The sequence below is a fragment of the Musca autumnalis genome, unplaced genomic scaffold (genome assembly GCF_047663935.1).
Source record: "Musca autumnalis isolate F117 unplaced genomic scaffold, ASM4766393v1 scaffold_2, whole genome shotgun sequence".
Lineage (NCBI taxonomy): Eukaryota > Metazoa > Arthropoda > Insecta > Diptera > Muscidae > Musca > Musca autumnalis.
Genome location: NW_027411755.1, coordinates 107857537 through 107878070, shown reverse-complemented (window position 1 = coordinate 107878070; position 20534 = coordinate 107857537). Strand labels below are relative to the sequence as shown.

The following is a 20534-nucleotide window of genomic DNA, read 5'->3' as shown; positions in this document are numbered from 1 at the left end:
CGAACTACAAAAACGCTTGTTGGAAGAGTTCGAGCGCCGTGGAATGAACATCGATGAATATAAGTTCGATGGTAAGGAGGAAGTCGAGTTACCGGCAAAGGGCGAATCCACTGTTGAGGAAGTTTCATCGGTAGCTGCCAGGGGTGACGATTTGAAATCAATGCTGGCTATGATTATGCAGGAAATGAATAAGAAAAGTGAAGAAAATTCCAAAATGATGGAGAAATTAGATGCTAAAATGGAGGAAAAATTCCAGTAAAATGTTAGAAGAGATGTCTAGAAAGAATGAAGAAACTTCTAGACTTATGATGGAAATGAAAGCACAAAATTGTCGAATGAGCGAAGAAAATTCCAGAAAATTAGAGGAAAAATTGGAGGAGAACTCTAGAAAAATCACCGAAAACTTAATGACAGAAAATTCTAGGATGTTTGAAGAAAATTCAAGAAACTTAAAAGAGGAGTTGGAAGAGAATTCTAGAAAAATTAACGAGAAACTCGAGAACATCACGATAGTGATTGAAAAGAGAGTAGAAAACATGGAGGTGCAAATTAAAGAGTTGGATAAAAAGATTCTGTCTGTTGACGAGAAATTTCTGGCCCATGACGAGAAATTTGTGAACCTGGAGAAGAAAATGTCGGAACTGGAAATCAAAGGTGGCCCGGTGAGAGCTATTCATAACACGTTAAAAATTAAGCCTCCAGTGTTCGACGGCTCTACCTCTTTCAATGTGTTCAAATTACAGTTCGAGACAGTGGCTGCTAGAGATTCTTGGAACGACAACGAAAAGGCGGTATCACTCCTTATGGCATTGAAGGGTGATGCTGCTGACGTATTACAGAGTATTCCCGCCGCTTCTAGGAACAACTATGGAGATATAATGGCTGCTCTTGAACGTAAGTACGGTAGTGAACACAAGCAAGAGATCTACCGAATGGAACTGAGGGGAAGAGTCCAGAAGCCAGATGAGACCTTACAAGACTTTGCGGCTGATATAGAGCGATTGGCGCAGCTGGCATATCCAGGAGAGACACATCCATTGGTGGACCGCATAAAGATTGAAACATTTGCTAGTGGTATTCGTGATCCAGAGATAAAATTTGCGACGTATGCGGCACCGATGGGAACATTTGCAGAAACCGTGTCATTTGCCCTGGCCCAAGAAACCGCGAAGATGCTGGTGAAACCTAAAGCTTACAACGTGCGGAGGCTGCAAGTTGAGGACAACAATTCCCAGACCGTTGTCGACCTGCTGAAGGATGCACTGATGCGTGTGAAACGAGGGGCTGCTAGAACGAAAAAGACTTGTTATAATTGTCGGAAAATTGGACACATGGCCCAAGAATGCAGATTGCAACAAGCAAGGCCCAGATCAGCCTCATCGCCTTCAAAAAGTGACGACCAACCGGTGGCCAAGAATCTGGAAAGAGAGACATCAGGTGAATCAAATAAAGTGAATTCCGTCAATCACGAGACGCCGCTGGCAGAGGATGAAAATGATGGTCCCACAATCTCTATAGCCATAGTCCAGCAGAAGAATCACAACTTAACGGTTAAAGGCTTCGTCAATGGTGTATTGCGTACCTTGACATTGGACACCGGTGCAACAAAGTCCATTATTAGACCGGATTTGGTAAAAGGGAAGGTATTGCCATTAAATGGAGTCAAATTGCGGACGGCCACAGGCGAGACTACAACGGTGCATGGAAAGGCCTACCAAAGGCTAAGCATGGGTAGAAAATCTGTAAATTTCGATTTTGTAGTGGCCGATATTATGGACGAAGTTATACTTGGTGTAGACTTCATGATTGCCTTCGATATAAACCTGGACATAAAGCACCGTGTGATGACTTGGTCCAATGTGGAAATACCGATTAATGTGGGCTACAAAGAGAAGAAAAGCATGTGTCGCCCTAGCGCAGAATCTGACGAAATCGCTGTAGATGTCCGTACGCTGAAGGTGGAAGCCGCCGAAAAATGGCCAGTACGAAAGCGGAAAAATCTCGCAACGAGGAGGAAAAAGCGAAGATGTACGTCGAGGAAACGTCCATCGAAAAGCGGCCGTACAACAAGGAGGGACAAGTCCGATGAAGACCAGGTGGCACTTAGGAAGGTGACCACAAAGAAAGAAGGTATAACGTCAAGATTCCTGGAGAGAAAGCAACGTCCAGAAGAGCAGAAGTCCAAAGCTGACGCAGTAGAGGGTACATCTAAATCGGTTGCCACCACTACGGAACGAGAACTGCGTCTAGTCAAGAGGAACAGGCTTAAGCGGGAGGCAGTGTTACCAATGCCCATACCACCGAGAGGGAACTGTGCCTATTCGGGACGAACAGGCTTAAGCGGGAGGCAATGTTACGAATGTAACTGATAGGTTTAAGTTAGTTTAGTTTAATTTCCGTTAATTTAAAAATTTGAATTGTAACGTAAAGTTTTTATTACGCAGTTATAACGAGGGTTTTAACTATGGCTGAGGTAAGTTCAGTCACTTCCAGGGTCAGCTCAAGGACCCACAAAACCTTAAGATAAAACACGAGTTATGATGATTTAATTCTTTATTATCACCTCTCTTGGTGTTTAAATAATGAGAAACATGTGGGGGTTCGTGTACTATAGGCTTATTTACTTATTTAGTACGACTATTCGTCTCGGCAGGGTAGCTTCGTATGATGGACGTAGGATGGATGTCTTCCGTGGCCTTCTCGGGATCGTCTGATGTTGGCACAGTGGTGACAATCGGCTCGACGGTGTTCGGAAGAGTGGAGTCGGCCAGTAGGTATATTGGTTCCCGTAAAAGAGGGTGGAAGTGAGTTGGTTGTGGTAGGGATGCTGACGGCACTCGGCGTTGAAGTCGGATTGATGACGTTCGGCTACGATCGGCCTAATGTAGTTTGGTGGACAACACTCGTCTCGGCTTGCTCGTGTTGATAGCTCTCGGCTTGAGGAATCGGGTTGGTTGCACTCGGCTCGGTATAGTCGGCTCCTTGATTTCGGCAATCGGATTAATGACCCTCGGCTCGTTAACGGTACTCGGGTTGGTGGCACTCGGCTCGTTTGTAGTCGGTCTGGAACGAGAAGAGACGATTGATTAAGTTCGAAGCGAACGAGTCGCGGAAGCGAACGAGTCGCAGGAAGCGAACGAATCGCAGGAAGCGAACGAATCGCAGGAAGCGAACTAATCGCGGAAGCGAACGAATCGCAGGAAGCGAACTAATCGCGGAAGCGAACGAATCGCAGGAAGCGAACGAATCGCGGAAGCGAACGAATCGCAGGAAGCGAACGAATCGCAGGAAGCGAACTAATCGCGGAAGCGAGCGGATCGCAGGAAGCGAACGAATCGCAGGAAGCGAACGAATCGCAGGAAGCGAACGAATCGCAGGAAGCGAACGAATCGCAGGAAGCGAACTAATCGCGGAAGCGAACGAATCGCAAAACCAAGGCCTTGGGTTTTGTACGAAATCTTCCGACTGCGGACACTGCCACAAATCAAATATTTCGTACTCGGGTAACTCCAGCACTTGACGCTCCTTGGTGTTAAAAACCGAAATATTTAGCTAGGGAGTAAAATAAAGCGATTGAGAATTATTTCCTCATAGCTTGAAGATAGTTCACATTTCTATACACTGAAGAAAAATAATTCTATAATATCGGTTGTCAAATAAGATTCGAGGTTTTGTGATGCATGTATACCAATGGCAAGTACATGTTGAACGGGAATTGCCATAGTACGTTAAGGTGGGGTATATATTAAGTTGGGCCATATAAAAACCAACCCAGAAGGGAAAAAAATAAATATTTAATAACATATATAATCGGTAACATGTATCGGTCACGTTACATCCCCCCCTTACTTCGGAAAAGAAAAAAAAAAAGGAAAAAAAAGAAAAGAAAAATACATTACCCTGTATTTATAAACCTCCCTTATGGGTTTCTAGTTGTTGACCGAGTTTTGGCCTATGGCCCGCACCACCTATGTAAAGGTGAATTTCACTCCCCGGAAGGGGAGCTCATGTCAACTGTTTCTAAATTCGTTCTTTTTTTGTTGTTCTTTATTTCTATTAGTTTGTAAAAATGCATTATAATTCAAGATAGCTGTCCTACAGCATTGAGAATAAACTTAATACTATATTCTAGTATAATAGTGGCTGTTCTACAGCTTGTAAGTTAAGCTACTAAACCTAAAGAATTCTGTTCAGATTCTCCAAAAACAATTGCTGTCCTACAGTTTTTTTTTAGCAACCATGTGTTTCCTTTTCTTATGCCTGGTTTCTTTAACGCGTGTGTGGCCGTTTGGAAGTAGGCACCAGGGGAACGATGACCGTAGTATTTCGGCACATCAGGCGAGCTCGCTCGCCACTCAAAAAAGTGACCTTCACTGATGGCCTATCGGCATAGTGCAATACAGTCTGATGACGACGTCCCCTTGGTTTTTGTACGCGTATGGTCTTCATCCACCGTAGCAGTTCCCGATCAGACGACTGCTGACGGACGTATACTAGCTGTGCCGACCTGGGCTGACCAGTAGCCGATGATTCTGTCTGAGGAACACTGACAGACGGTGGCGACTGAGATTGCCGCTCGGCTGCATGGGAATGGCTGGCCGAGGTTGAAGAAGATTGGCCGTTGTTAGCGGGGAACGGATCCGAAGCTGATCGGGGATGTTCTTGACTGTGAGCTGTTTGTGATGGTGGTTGGACTGCCACATTATTGTGATCCGAGGTTGAAACTGGTTGGCTGAATGATGGGAGCTGTCGGTGAATGCGAATATTCTTGGTCGGCTCACCCTGGGTTGCCGATCTCATCGGTGCTGGTGGTCGCTGGAGCATCGGACTGGCTGTTGCCGACAAATTGCGATCTACCGAATCCCTCGGAGCGAAACGTACCAATGGTGGCGGCCCAGTAGTTGCGATCGGTTGGAAGCTCACCTGCCGACTTGGTAGAACCACATTTGATAGTATTCGCGGCCGAGCTTCCATCGGTGGCCGGTATGGTTTAGGGGCTTGTGGTGGCGTGGCTACTTTACGTGGTCTAGTGATCTTGCGTTCCATCCTTACTGTTTTATAATTACCACGTGAATAAACATTTCATGTCCAGCTCTTCATGGCGATATTTCATGAAGCGACAGAAACTTGAGTGGTAATTCCTCTTCGTATCAAAACAACGGCTCGCTGGTGACAACCTTTGAGTGTGGTATCGTCAGTTGCTTTACAGATGACTGAAAATCTGCGAAGTATTATGTTTCTTAACATCGTTGTACTCAACTATAAACAAAAAAATATAACAAATATTGTATCCATATGTATTTATAAAAAACTATTTGTATTGTATTGGTCGCTAACATTCGGAAAACGAATTAGCAAATAAAGAAGAAGAAGTACTCAACTACTGCGAAGCTACGTGCAAAAAAAAACCTTTTCAACGCAGGTAAAAAAACAAACATGTACCATTCTTTTATTTCTTATACTTTTGGTAGCATTTTCGAGGAACAATGTATGAGTGTGCAACTGAAATATTTTGACGAAGTTTAATCAACACAAAGCAACTGGCGATACGAAAGTCAGTCTGTTTGTGCGTGAGGTTTTTTTTCCTCCTCTTTTACATTACAACAGAGATGCTCCAAATATTTCGTCATAGCATAGACAAATAAAAGAACAGACAGAGAAGATTGTAGTGTGCTTGTTTTTTTTTTTTTTTTGTAGGGGTCGCTGTTACAACCAATATGCTGTGTGTTCACTCAATTGCATTTTTTGTTTTTGAGTAAATTGCAAGATTTTTTTTGTTTTTTTTTTTTTTATTTTTTTTTATATGAGGGTGTAGATCCGGCCTACCCACATATTGTCTTTTACTATCAAAAATAGTTTAAAAATGTATAGTTCATGCCATTTTAAAATTTGAGTATTTCGTAAACTGACTCAATTCTCATTATTAGTCCATGGTCATAGTACCGGTAAGCGGGCACTCCCATTGTTAAGACAGATAAAACTCAAGAGAAGACGTGGGTGGGTTGTTTATAACTCTTCGTACGAGAGCGAGTATCGCTGCATTAGTATAACGGCTCGTTTGTTTACAATTTCTGAGTGATTATGCGTGAGATCCAAATTAATGTTGCTCGCTCGCTCAGTATTGCATGTATGAGAATTGTCTCTGCCGCATTCTCTTTGTTGCGATTTCACTCATTATTATATTGTGTTCTCACTCAATGTGTGTGTACGAGACTTTTGGTCGAGTACTGTAGGGATGCCAAGTTGATAGTTTTCCCGGTACTTGTGGTGATTAGTGACGTACAAAATTCACTGTTTTTTTTTAATCACTATAGTGGTTACATTGGCTGTTTAAATTAGCGGCTGTAGCGATTTCTATGACACGTTCGTATTGTAATCACTTTTAAAGCAACAAAAGAAGTGCACCGGGAGAAATATTCAGACATTTATATGGCAGATCTTGTCCAATATAAAAAAACATGGTGATCGGATATTTATTTGAAGATGTGGATGAAAATCTGTATGTTTTTTTTCCATTTTAATTACTCTCATTCAATTCATAATGTTTGGCGATTTTTTTTCCAAGTTTTCGTAGGTTTTGTCTTATAATATATACAAGTATGGGGATCGGATATTTAATTGAAGGGATGGATGAAAATCTGTATTTGGGATTTTTTTTCCACCCTTTTAATTTCCCTTAGTTAATTCATAATGTTTCGGCGTTTTTTTTCTTTTTACATGTTTTCGTAGATATGTTTTATCTTAGTCAGTAGAGATTTGTGGTGTTTTTTTTTAAACACTACTTGTTTGTAGCGATGTTTACCTCGGAACAGTTGGCATATCCGGAGTAATGTGCCTTTGTTACACAACAGTTGACAAAGAAACGAGGGTGCAGGTTTGGTTTTGTTGTTACGACAAAGGTTTTATTCAACAGGGAAAGGGAGGTAGGGGAGCGATAACTAACAACCTGAATCTGCGATAAACTGAGTGGGTTACATAGAGTCGTTTATCTTCCGTGAGTTAATTTGATCACCAGAGTTATAAGGTTTCAAATCCTGCACGTTCACTCTCTTGACTTTCCCCTTCACCCCCTCTCTCACTTCAACGATGTTGTTGTGAACGACTGAGGTGACGACAAATGGACCAGAGAATTTTGGGGCAAGCTTTTGGTTGAACTTATCCGCGGCCGAAGATAATTGTCGTTCTCTTACCCACACTTTACATCCTACCGCCGGCGTCCAATTCCTTCTTCGGAGATTATAATAATGTTGTTGCAGGCGACTTGCCTTCTTGTTGTTTTCTTTCACGTCTTTCCAAAGTTCTTTATACATTGCGTTGTTCTTCGTCGCGTTGATGGAAGGTAGGTTCAACGAGTTGGGAGCGACGGGATTGTGGCCAAATATGACCTCGGCAGGAGAATACTTAGACAACTCGTTGACTGCTGTGTTTATAGCGAAGGAAATCTCGGGTAGATGTTCGTCCCAGAGACGGTGATCCACTCCCGTATTTTGGGCTATCATAGTCTTCACGACTCGGTTTGTGCACTCCGTGGGATTCTCATGTGGAGCATAAAATGCAGTTGTGCGATGCTCCATGTTGTGTTCATTGAGAAATGACGATAGAGAGCGACTTGTAAATTGAACTCCGTTGTCCGTTAAAAATATTTTCGGGCACCCGAATCGGTAAATGATCCTTTCTTTGAGAGCCTTGACGACATCCTGTGTGGTGGCCCGTCTTGTCGGTACTAGTTCCACCCATCGGCTGAATTTATCCACTACCACTAATAATGAGGTGTTTCCCTGCCTGGACCTTGGCAATGGACCGACAAAATCGGCACAAACCAGTTCCCAGGGTGCACTGCACTGCATTGTGTGCATATATCCGCAAGGAGCTTTCTGTTCCACTTTATATCGGGCACAGGTTTCGCATTTTTGAACGTACTTCCGTACATCCCTGGACATTCCCGGCCAATAAAAATTTTCTTGAATGCGCTTCAACGTTTTAAACATACCCAGATGTCCAGCGTGAACGGTGTCATGATGGTAATGGAGAATCTTTATCCGCATTTCCACTGGGACACATCGCTTCCATTCCGATCGCGGATCAAAGGCATTCTTCCGAGGGAAATGCTTGTACAGTCGGTCCTCAATAATCTGCAGGTCGGGATGATCTTGGGGTTTAATGGCAACTTTCTTCAGTATCTTCTTGTACCAATCCTCGGGGCCGATGGACATGGCAAAACATTCGTCTACGTTCGGCAAAGGTGCTCTGGACAGGGCATCAGCAACGACATTTAGGCTTCCTTTCCTGTACTCTATCTCAAAATCATATTGCTGGAGTTCCAGCGCCCATCTCGCCAGTCGACCCGAAGGATTCTTCAGCGAATGCAGCCATTTCAAAGAATGGTGGTCCGTGATGACTGTGAAACGGTAGCCTTCCAGATACTGCCTCATCTTTCGTATTCCCCAAAGGATGGCAAGACACTCCTGTTCAGTGGTCGTGTAACTCCTTTCGAGTGGTGTCAGGGATCGGCTGGCGTATGCTATCACTGATTCTTGCTCCGAATGTCGCTGGAAAAGGACTACGCCCAAGCCCTCCAAACTGGCATCCGTTTGCAGGAAGAAGGGACGCGTGAAGTCCGGGCATTTCAGAATAGGAGCTTCGGTAAGTATACGTTTTAGCGTTTCGAACGCTTCGGCTTCTTCCGGGCCCCATCCCCAGTTCACACCTTTCTTCAGAAGACGATTGAGAGGATGAACGACTCTTGAAAAATTAGGAATGAAACGTCGATACCACGACGCCATACCCAAAATCCTTCGCAGCTCTTTTAACTTCATTCCTGCTGCCTGTAGTCTCTCGAAGACGGTTTCCAAGGTTCTGAGGTGTTCAGCAAAATCCCGACCGAGGACGATTATGTCGTCTAGGTACACGAAAACTAAGGGATACAGGTCGGCACCGATTATTTGATCGAGAGTTCGTTGAAAAGTTGCTGGAGCAGCATGCAACCCGAAGGGCATGACCTTCCATTGAAATAAACCCCGACCAGGGGCAGTGAATGCCGTGCAAGGCCGAGAAGCCTCATCCAGAGGAATTTGCCAGTATCCACTCTTGAGGTCCAAGGTCGATATGAACTTGGCCTCTCTCAATTGGTCCAGTAGCGCGTTAATTTGGGGCAGTGGGTATGCGTCGGGCAGGCTGACCTCGTTCAACTGCCTGTAGTCTATACACATCCGCCAACCTCCCTGCTTCTTTCGTGCCAACACGATTGGTGAGCTGTACGGACTATGTGACGGTTCTATTTTGTCCTCTAATAGTAGCTTGTCGACTTCGTCGTTCACTATAGCCATCATAGCCGGATTACGGGGCATATAACGTTGTTTGATGGGCTCCTGATGCTTCAGCCTAATGGTGTGTGATGCTAACGTGCACAATCCGGGACTTCCAGCAAACTTGTCGGTATGATAGTTGAGCAAGGCGTTCAACTGGGCCTCCTGGGCTTCGGTGAGGTAGCTTCGGGAGGTAATTGTGTGCACGAAATCAACGAACGTCTCGGTAATGACTCGGGGTACTGGCTCTCCATCCAAAGTTAGGCAACAGTTTCGTGCTGATAGGAAGTCCATGCCTAAGATGAGTGGTTCTGCTAACGTCGGCACAACCGTTACAGCCAGCTGAGTCGTCTTGCCCCGGTACTCTACCCTCAGACGTAGGTCCGATTCACAATTCGTCACTCTCTGATCGGCCATCTGGATCATTCTTTTGGCCGAACCAGGCTGTACTCCTCTGGCCTGCAGTGACTTCCTCATCGCCGCGTCGATATAGCTGGTGGATGCCCCGGTATCGATGAGAGCGATAACGCGGATACCTTCGACCAGGACGGAAATAAAATATCGGCAAACTTTTCCGTGGGCCATTGTCTCCTCAATTGTCGTTGACTCGGTGCTTATACAGCCACATTCTCTTGAGAGAACTTCGTCTTTCCCACAGTGAGAGCAGAATAGAAGCGGTTTCTTACGACATTGCCACCGGAAGTGTCCAGGCTGTTTGCAGCGCCAACAGTGTGTATCACGAGAATATGGCACATCGGCTGCGTGGATCATATGCGAAGTGTGCGGCTTTTCCAGGCGGGCCTCATCTCGTTTCAATAATTCGTAATCATCGGTTAACTCAATGAGTTCATCAAGGGTGGTGAAGTCGTGGCGTCGAACGTAATGCCTGTACTCTGGTCGCAGACCGTCGTATATTCGATCTAAGTGGTTCGCATTCCGAAGCTGAGGGTGTCGTCTGGATGTTGTTAGCATCGCCAGTATGTAGTCTTTCGCTCTTTCTCTGGTTTGTTGCCGACGGTTGTAGAAGGAATGTTCGATCTGACTTAAATAGCGTTTTGACAAGAAAAATCTCTCCGCTTCAGCACGGAACTGTGACCAGGATTTTATGTCGGCTCTTTTGACACGGTACCATTTTAAGGCATTTCCTTCCAGGATAGTGAGCAAAGAAGGGAGGAGACGGTCGAATGGAATGGTGTGACATTCGGCTAGTTCCTCGAACCTTTCAAGGAACTCCACAAGGTCGTGTTCACCCGAAAACTTAAGCGACCAGCGGTGGACAATATTAACCACCTCCAGATCTGTCATGCTTGTACGTGTAGGCTGTGTCGGGACTTCTATGCTGATTCCAGAGCAACCCTCTTGTATCGACAATTTTACTTCTTTTTCTAACTCCTGCAACAAGTTCTCCGCAGAGGCTCGCGTTCGTTTTTCCCGTATATACTTACTAAGTTGCTTCCGAAGATGTTCCACCTTGTAGCCTTCGGTTTCGAGCCCAGCCTTCTTACAGTGCTGAATCAGTTGTTCGCGATTCTGTAGATATATCCATCTAAGTGACTCGGGACTTAACGAGTTTTCCGCCTCTGATTCTCCAAACATGTTTCTTATTGGACTCGACAAATCTTCGTTGGCGGCAGGTTGTGGTTTTCCGCTTTTCGTGTCTTTGTCGGGTCCCTGCTCGGGCGCCATTTATAACGAGGGTTTTAACTATGGCTGAGGTAAGTTCAGTCACTTCCAGGGTCAGCTCAAGGACCCACAAAACCTTAAGATAAAACACGAGTTATGATGATTTAATTCTTTATTATCACCTCTCTTGGTGTTTAAATAATGAGAAACATGTGGGGGTTCGTGTACTATAGGCTTATTTACTTATTTAGTACGACTATTCGTCTCGGCAGGGTAGCTTCGTATGATGGACGTAGGATGGATGTCTTCCGTGGCCTTGGCGGGATCGTCTGATGTTGGCACAGTGGTGACAATCGGCTCGACGGTGTTCGGAAGAGTGGAGTCGGCCAGTAGGTATATTGGTTCCCGTAAAAGAGGGTGGAAGTGAGTTGGTTGTGGTAGGGATGCTGACGGCACTCGGCGTTGAAGTCGGATTGATGACGTTCGGCTACGATCGGCCTAATGTAGTTTGGTGGACAACACTCGTCTCGGCTTGCTCGTGTTGATAGCTCTCGGCTTGAGGAATCGGGTTGGTTGCACTCGGCTCGGTATAGTCGGCTCCTTGATTTCGGCAATCGGATTAATGACCCTCGGCTCGTTAACGGTACTCGGGTTGGTGGCACTCGGCTCGTTTGTAGTCGGTCTGGAACGAGAAGAGACGATTGATTAAGTTCGAAGCGAACGAGTCGCGGAAGCGAACGAGTCGCAGGAAGCGAACTAATCGCGGAAGCGAACGAATCGCAGGAAGCGAACTAATCGCGGAAGCGAACGAATCGCAGGAAGCGAACGAATCGCGGAAGCGAACGAATCGCAGGAAGCGAACGAATCGCAGGAAGCGAACTAATCGCGGAAGCGAGCGGATCGCAGGAAGCGAACGAATCGCAGGAAGCGAACGAATCGCAGGAAGCGAACGAATCGCAGGAAGCGAACTAATCGCGGAAGCGAACGAATCGCAAAACCAAGGCCTTGGGTTTTGTACGAAATCTTCCGACTGCGGACACTGCCACAAATCAAATATTTCGTACTCGGGTAACTCCAGCACTTGACGATCCTTGGTGTTAAAAACCGAAATATTTAGCTAGGGAGTAAAATAAAGCGATTGAGAATTATTTCCTCATAGCTTGAAGATAGTTCACATTTCTATACACTGAAGAAAAATAATTCTATAATATCGGTTGTCAAATAAGATTCGAGGTTTTGTGATGCATGTATACCAATGGCAAGTACATGTTGAACGGGAATTGCCATAGTACGTTAAGGTGGGGTATATATTAAGTTGGGCCATATAAAAACCAACCCAGAAAGAAAAAAAAAATAAATATTTAATAACATATATAATCGGTAACATGTATCGGTCACGTTACAAGTTACTTTATTTAAGCAACAACAACTACCATGTAGAACTCTCTTCATTATTCTAGATGTTCTTTACCTTTCATTAATGTGTTTTTATTTTGTTTTGCCATAATCATGTAATTATTGTTTAGTTTGTTACTTCTTTGCACTTGTTTGTTGTTGTTACGTCATTACTGTGCTTGTCGTCCAATTGTATTCCCCCATGTATGTATGTGAGTATGGTTGTTCGCTTAGTGCGAATGTGCGTCTGTGTGTTCGCTGCACAGATTCGAGATGTTGCCATATGTGTTCTGGAGGACTCTAGAACAGGGAGACTTTGGGGTATAAATACCGTGGAAATGGCAATGACGGAGTAGTTGTGTTTTAAGCGTTGAACTGAACAGATCGATTAAAGAAGTGCTGCGTGCTAACTAGATACAAGCTGTGTGCTTAGTAATTAAAGTCGGTTACGAATTAGTCTAATAAAGTAAATAAAGCATTGTAGAAACGTAATCTAAAACGAACCCTGTTTTATTTGGTACAAATCGTATCGGGGAATAAAACAACGTCTACACGGACATTAGTTAAACCTAATTCCGTAACAATAAAAAGAAACCCTCAGCCGCGGGTCTAGATGGGATAACATATGAGATGATAAATAGCCTATCTGATCTGGCAAAATATAACCTCTTTCAGGCGATTAATTTATCCTGGAAAAAATGTGAAATAATAGAAGAATGGCGAAAAATTAAAATCGTCCCCATATATAAAGAACAAAAATAGTCTTTCTCTTAAGGATCATTACGATGAAACCATGGCATCGTGTTCCAAATAACTTAATGCTTTAAAGATGATAAACAGCTACAAAAATGGATTATCCCCTAGTATTTCAATAAACTTATCCAACTTATCACATGCCGCGTTATCTCAAGAAGAAACTGACGAGTTTTCAAAATCAAATTCTCAGAAGGAATCTTGGACTCACACCGTCTACTCCAGTTCTCAACATTTATGCGCTGGCTGTCATGCTACCACCCGAACAGCGTTGTCAATATCTAGCTGCTAAAGAACTCGTCAAATTTAAAATGTACAATGAAAATCTATACAACAGCATCACAATAAATCCGTCCAAGAAAACGAGTCTGGGATACATCTATATTGAACTCAAAGACCTTTTCGACCAAATTATGATCAATCAGATGGCAAAACCATCTAGCAAAATAAATTTCATCATAGATCTCTTCAAGGCGGCAAAACACTCCAAATCCAATGAATTCTTCCGATCAATTCTTCAGGAAAAACTGGAATTCTACAAAACTAGAGGACATTCAGTATGGGCGACCGATGCATCTATCACGAATAATAATACAGGCTGTGCAGTTTGCAACATTTCCAGGGACCAAAATTTTGTTTTCAGGATAACTTCAAAAACCTCTTCTCTAATGGGTGAATTACACGCGATTAATAAAGCAATTGACATAATGCTGGAGGATGAAAGTCACAAAGTAGTTATACTTACGGATAGTGAAAACGCTTGTCTTACACTAAAGCACAACAATTCTAACAATTATCTTGCCAATGATATTGTAAATAAGATAAACAGCTCAAACTTTGAATCAATTATTATATGGCCTGTTCCCGTACTTTATAAAGTGGTAAAAGTCGTAAAAGTGGCAAAAGTCGTAAACGATTTTCATACAAATTTTGTGTACGGGAACGCAAAATGTGTAAAAGTGGTAAAACTTGTAAAAACTTTTTAGTTCTGGAACAGAGCTATAATTTGGACCCCCTTCTCACATTGGGATACCATCAAATGAACGTGCAGATTTCTTTGCCAAACATGCAGCACAGGCTGGCTCGATTATAAGCACAAAGCTATCAATAACTGATGCATACTGATCAATTTATAGCCAACTGTGGAAGGAATGGGAAGATAATTACAAATTCGCTTCAGCAACAAAAGGAAAATACTTCACACAATTTTTCAATACTCCTCCAAATTCATATTGGTTTGCTGGCTCTAAAATGTCACCTGGAGATATAAAGCTAAAGGCCTTTAAGAAGCACTTCGAAGCAAATGCTCGGTTTTTTCCTGATAAATTCGAAAAAGGAATAAGAGAAAACGAATCATTCCGCATCATGACAATGCGTGCTCTCACACATCGATTCAAACCAGCGCCTATTTGACAGGACAAAACGTGGAATTGATGGGTCATCCGCCGTACAGCCCTGACTGGAGATCCAATTACTTTATTTCCTTCCAGCATATCAAGAAAAATAGGCGTTGGCAACGATTTTAATCGCCAAAAAATGCTGTAAAGGCGTTCAAAACCATCTTTTGGTGGTGTCTCAATCAGAGTACAAAAATTGATTCAACAATTGGTCTGAGCACATGAAAGTGTATAAATCATGCTGGAGATTACTTAAGAAAACAATAAATCTATTTTTGATGGTAAACATTCGCGTTTTCATTGTTAGGCCAGATAGTTATCGTGCAGCCCTCGTACATATGTACTGTCACTTTGCAAATACATTTTGTACATAAAAAGTGACAACCCATATGTAAAAAACACATCGTGTAATGTACTTTTGTCGTGTAAAAAGTTTCTAAAGAGAAAGCTATTCAGCGCCATTTTTGTTCAAAGAGAAGTGAATATTTTGCAACTTTTTTGGTGTACGGGAACGCATATCGGGTAATAATGTGCAAAATGCGTTAAATGTGTAAAAACTTTTTATTTCTGGAACGAAGCTACAGTGTCACGACCGTGACCAAAAATGGTCTAAACCAAGTACTTCGGAATACAAATTTATTGATGAGAATTGATAGTAAACATTTAAATTTGAAGGACTTTGAATTATGGTATAGATAATTGTTGGAAATATGCATTTTTGTCCTTATTTTACTAAAATTAATAACTTTTATTATGCTCATATTTTCATATTTAAGGTAATTTATCGTCTAAAATAAATTTTTACAGTTGCTTTGGATTTAATAAACGTAGATTTACTTTTGTTTATACCCTAGACAGACGGCAACGTTAATTTGCATTAAGATGGGCATTTAATTTTAACCTGACAGACGAAAGTTTCAGCATTTACGAAACAGCTGTTTGCTGGTAAACAACTGTTTTGTTGTTGTTTGCAATACAAATTGTGTCTCAGAATGAATATGCTCTCTCTTCTACATCAATATGGGCTCTCTTGTACAGCATTGTCATATTGAAATTCCTAAATTCAGTCTAAATTCCCTTTGATTGTGTGCATTAAGAATATGGATAATGCACCAATTAATTTAAATTAAGGCAGTTAATGCAAATTAACGCTACCGTCTGTCTAGGGTATAAGAAGTAGAGTTGTATAGTTCATGAACGACCTAGTTCAATTGAACGATTCATTGAAAAGAGCGTATGAACTAGATCAGTCGATATAGTTCATTATAGTTCAATAGCTCACTGAGCGCCGACCGAAAGATCCACAAAGAACGATCAACGAACGATTCACAATCTAGTTCAGCATGTCATTCACATAAAGTGACGCCGTCCTCTGTGCTAAGTGACGCCTTCGTAATGTAATATGTTTTGTTTATGTTTTGGATCAATGTGAAGTGTCATCCCCCATTGTAATAAAAATAAATTTTAAGATCATTTTGGTGGTGGCTTAAACTCCCCTCCAACGTTTGGGAATTGGCCAAGGAGGTTTTCGCTCTGAAGTTAATAAGGAAAAAAAAGAGCATTTTAAACACATCGTATCCCAATATATCGAATCCATTACCTATTCAATGTGCCTTGTTTTGGATAGAAAAAAGGAAAAATAAAAAGAAACATACATACAGTGATAATTTCTACAAACACACAAAATACGATTTTTTTTGCCAGCCACTTAAATGAAATTGTAATTACATTTTTTTCGAAGTATGTTTTTTTTAAACTTTATCTTTCTTTATGAATGGAATAAAAATTTCTAAATGTAATATTTTGTAGTTTAATTATACTATTCTAATGTTTGTTCCTATTTGATGTATGTATGTAAGTATGTGTTTTCATCAAGAGAACGATTAAGAGCTCGTGAACGATACTGATCCGAATAATTGAACTGGATAGTGAACTATGAACTAGATTACTGAACTAGTTCAGTTAAAAGAGCTGAGCTATTGAACTAGATCTTTCAAATGAACTAGATTGTACAACTCTAATAAGAAGTAAATTGTGATCATATGGTGTTTACAGGTACCCAAGTCTGTAGTACTTAGTACATCGATTTTATGAACCAATTTTGAAAATTAGTGGAGTGGGAAAAATTTTATTAAAGTGTATATCGATATTATTTGCTGTTTGAGTTGTGAAAAGTGAGTACTTCAAAGGTCTAATGGTGCCAGCTGCAGAGGTTTGCAGACGAACATGTTATTTCTATTTTTCAGTGACCATCTCGTTAGGGAGTCACTCCCTTTTTATATAAATGTTTTGCGGTGTCCACTAAAATTCGAAAACCAATGGACCGATCATCATAGGTTTTAGTAGACTTATTAAGTACATAATAATCTTGCCTTTGGACGAGTGACTTTAAAAATATAAATTTTTTAAAAAAAATTTGAACAGCCAAATTCAACATTAGGTTTTTTACAAAAAATTTGCAGTTTTGCACCACTAATCGGTCAAAAAACGTTTTTAAAGAAAAATTCTCATTTTTGAAGACAAGAGTTCGATGTATTCAATAAACCCACAAAAAATATGAAGACTGAACACCAAATTTCAGACATTTCGGGTGGATATTTAGAGCACAACCTTCAAAATACCGAAAATCGGTAGGTACGGTTCCATGGGGGCTATATGAATGCTAGGATCTACACTGACAAATTTCAGGTGGATGGTTATATACCCCCAACGGAGACTAAATACCAAATTTCAGCCATTTCGGTGCGATAATGAGGCTAGAACCTTCAAAATAGCGAAAATCGGGAGGTACCGTCCTTTGGGGGCTATATGTAGGCGTGGACATATACCGACAAATTTCAAGGGGAACGTTTTATACTCCCAACAATAAATACTAAATTTCAGCAATTTCGGTGTGATAATGGGGCTAAAATCTTTAAAATACAGAAAATCGGGAGGTACCGTAATATGGGGGCTATATCAAAACGTGGACTTACACCCATAATTCTCTGTTGGAATGTGTAGCATACAACGTTGGGGGTTCATGGTAGATGTTGCTGGGGCGTTTAGCGAAACATCAGCACGCACTATCTCCGGCCCTATCACTCGTCGGTGGGTAGGGTTCCATATGCTTCTGCGCCGCAGTTACCACTGTGCTACTAATAAACTTTGATTAGTGTGCGTGCTTTATAAAAAGTAAGCAATGTCGAAGAAAAGGAAACGGAAAGAGACAGACATTGGTAGGAACCGGAAAAGAGAGGGGAGTTTCATACTAACAAGTGAGAACAATAAGATAGAGAATGTATAGAAACAATAGAGAACATGCTAAGAGAAAGTTCGTGGCTAACCATAACGAAAGACTTAGACAACATGATGTTTTTTGTTGCCAGTGCTGCCCACCCAACCATGGTTGAAACCATCCAGGCTTTACAGCCATATGAGCCTTGTTTCAACCCCTAAAAAGATAGTCGCAAACTTTACCTTTGGCTCACATGGAATCAAACAGATGGCAGTTGGGTTTTACTCGAAATTCATTGCGATATATTTAAGATGACAATTCAATAAGCATGGTAACATAATTAATACTTAATATTTGTAGGGATACTTTCATAATCCTTATGACAAAACTCATTAAAAAGGAAAAAAGAAATCCATAAAAATAAAGAAAGCTGGATAACTATTAATACTAAAAAAATATTTCTATTCATAAAGAACAAGAAAGTGGTTGAATATATAAATTAATACTAAATAAGTACTCAAATTTTGCATAACCAAACAAAAAAAAATCAAACCAAAAACATATGATAATGACAAAAAAGAAAGTGCATAAGAACCCATCTGATCCACAAAGTTCATTGAACTCTTAATGTTTCCCTTTTTGTTTAGTTTTCTCACTTACTCAAACCAATGATATTCACAACAACAATATGGCAAAATGCGTGGGTCATATTAGGGTGACCAACTAACCGAAATACAAAGATTAAAATTTACCGAAAAAAATTATCACTCCTTCAACTGTGCTGATTAACGATTGTTGGAAAACATTTAAAGGATATATTGCATTTTTAACAAAATTTATAGAAAAATATTTAACATTTCTGATTTAACAAAGGTGGTCACTCTATTATCACCCAATCACATTAGGATATCAATGCAAAGGAAGAAATAATAAAAAAACAAATCACTCACCGCTCACCGTCCCTCGCTGAAAGTGCTTTCATGCGTGCGTCGGCGACGCTGCTGCTATTATACCCTTTTGTGGGCAATGTTGCGTTCGTTGTTCACTGTTGAAAATGATGTTGCTGGTTTTGGTTAAGAGAGTTTCGTAAAGAGAACCGGAATGTTTTGTGAAATGTTACTAGAGAAATTGAGTTAATGTTTCACGAAAGTTTGAAACATTCGTGGTGAATTGAGGGTGTTGTTGGCACCCTTGACAGGTTCACTGTAGCAACATTTCCGTAAGATCATTACCCAATGTACACAAGCTAATTTTTGCAATTGCAATTAATGATCATTAAGAATCGATTTTTGAAACATAAAAATAGTTGTTGTTGTTTCACTTGGGTAATGATCTTATTAGAACAAACGGGATTATTTTCAATGTTCTTTTTCACACTTTTTCAATTGTTTCACATGAATTCTTTTGCACTTTACGTTGTTATTATGTTTTTATAGTAAAATATTGGTCACATATTTTAAACAAAGTTCTTAAAAACAAGGAAAACTGCTCATTTAAAATATACTGATTCTCAAAATCTGATGTTGGGCTTTAATCAATATAAGTTAGTCTGCTTTGACAAATGTTGTTAAACAATTCATATGAATCGAAATTTTGTCTTTTAAAAGCCACTTCGGCAGAAAGGAATACCTTCTCACTATTATTTTTAAACCAATTTTCTGGAGTTGTTGTTTTAGTGTTCAAATTGATTGCACTTGGTATGTTTAGACGTTAAAACCACTGATCTTGGAACCTTTTGAACTTGTATCAGAAATCGAGGATTATCTAAATAGCATGTTTAACAAATTTCAAATGTGGGCAGATGCGTTTTGGTTATGTCACGTTTACAATCTTTTCACACAAATATATTGATCGATAGAGACGATGTCAAGGCGGCGACGGTCAGCGAAAAGTGCCCAGCCTTATTGAAACGGTCCCTTGCCCAATGTGAGAGAGGCAGAGTTTGAAATGCGCCAACAGAAGCTGTAGTAACAATCAACCAAACCTAAGCTAATTATTGAAGAGATCGCTTGTTATTACCATTCGTGGTTTGAAATAAAAGGTTCCGAAAGGTGTTTCGATATGGAATCGGTGTAAAAACCCCTCGGATAAGAGCAAATTCCACCAGGAACTAAAATCATCATGAAAATCTTTCTAATTGAATAAATTAATAAATTTAAGAAATGGTTGAGCTTTAGTTGTGCTCCTTTACACTTACACAATCGAGGAAAACGATAAAAAAAGAAACACAGACGACAATGGAGTCTGATAGGGGGAAAAAAATACGTTGAATTAAAGGAAATAGGAAAGCTTGTGATTTTTTAGGAACTTCAGGAGCTTGTAGATGTTAATAGTTGGTAGGGAAGCTGACAAAATGGCAAGGGAACCTTTTTCAGGCTTATTGAAGGCTCGGTAAAGAGTTCAACTATCATCTTCCTTCCAGTCACAAAGAAAAAAGCAAACAAATGACAACCAATTTAAAAGGAAAAACATCAAATAAGCCAATTAACAGCCTATGCAAGTAGCATCCAAGAGATGGCGTTATAAACCATGTTAATAATACAAAACAAAGACATGAGAGAAATTCATTTTTATAATGTGTTGATGCAATTGCCATTACATACCCCCTGCCAAGATCAGACTTTGGGGTCAACAGTTGAACACAAAGCTGATAACGCTTGCAACCAAAAAAACAAAAAAGTCGTCACTGGGGAATGTCTTTGGCATGGTAAACTCCCACTAGATTGCCCTTCAAATCTTCTAACTCGTAGTAGCTATTTCCTAACTTACGACGAATGCGTGCTTTAAGGAACGTCGGAGCTAATTTTGCGTTATAACCAAGCTCGAAGCTGCTCTACTTAAAGT

General features: G+C 41.0%; 1 protein-coding gene across 1 annotated transcript in view; it reads right to left on the bottom strand.

The window, feature by feature from the left end:
- Cog4 (conserved oligomeric Golgi complex subunit 4) overlaps positions 1-18888 on the bottom strand; it is a 342681-nt gene extending 323793 nt beyond the window's left edge. The window contains exon 1 of the mRNA XM_073968720.1: positions 18641-18888. The gene's annotated coding sequence lies outside the window, so the exon portion shown is untranslated. The remainder of the gene's footprint in view (positions 1-18640) is intronic.
- Positions 18889-20534: the final 1646 nt, after the last annotated feature.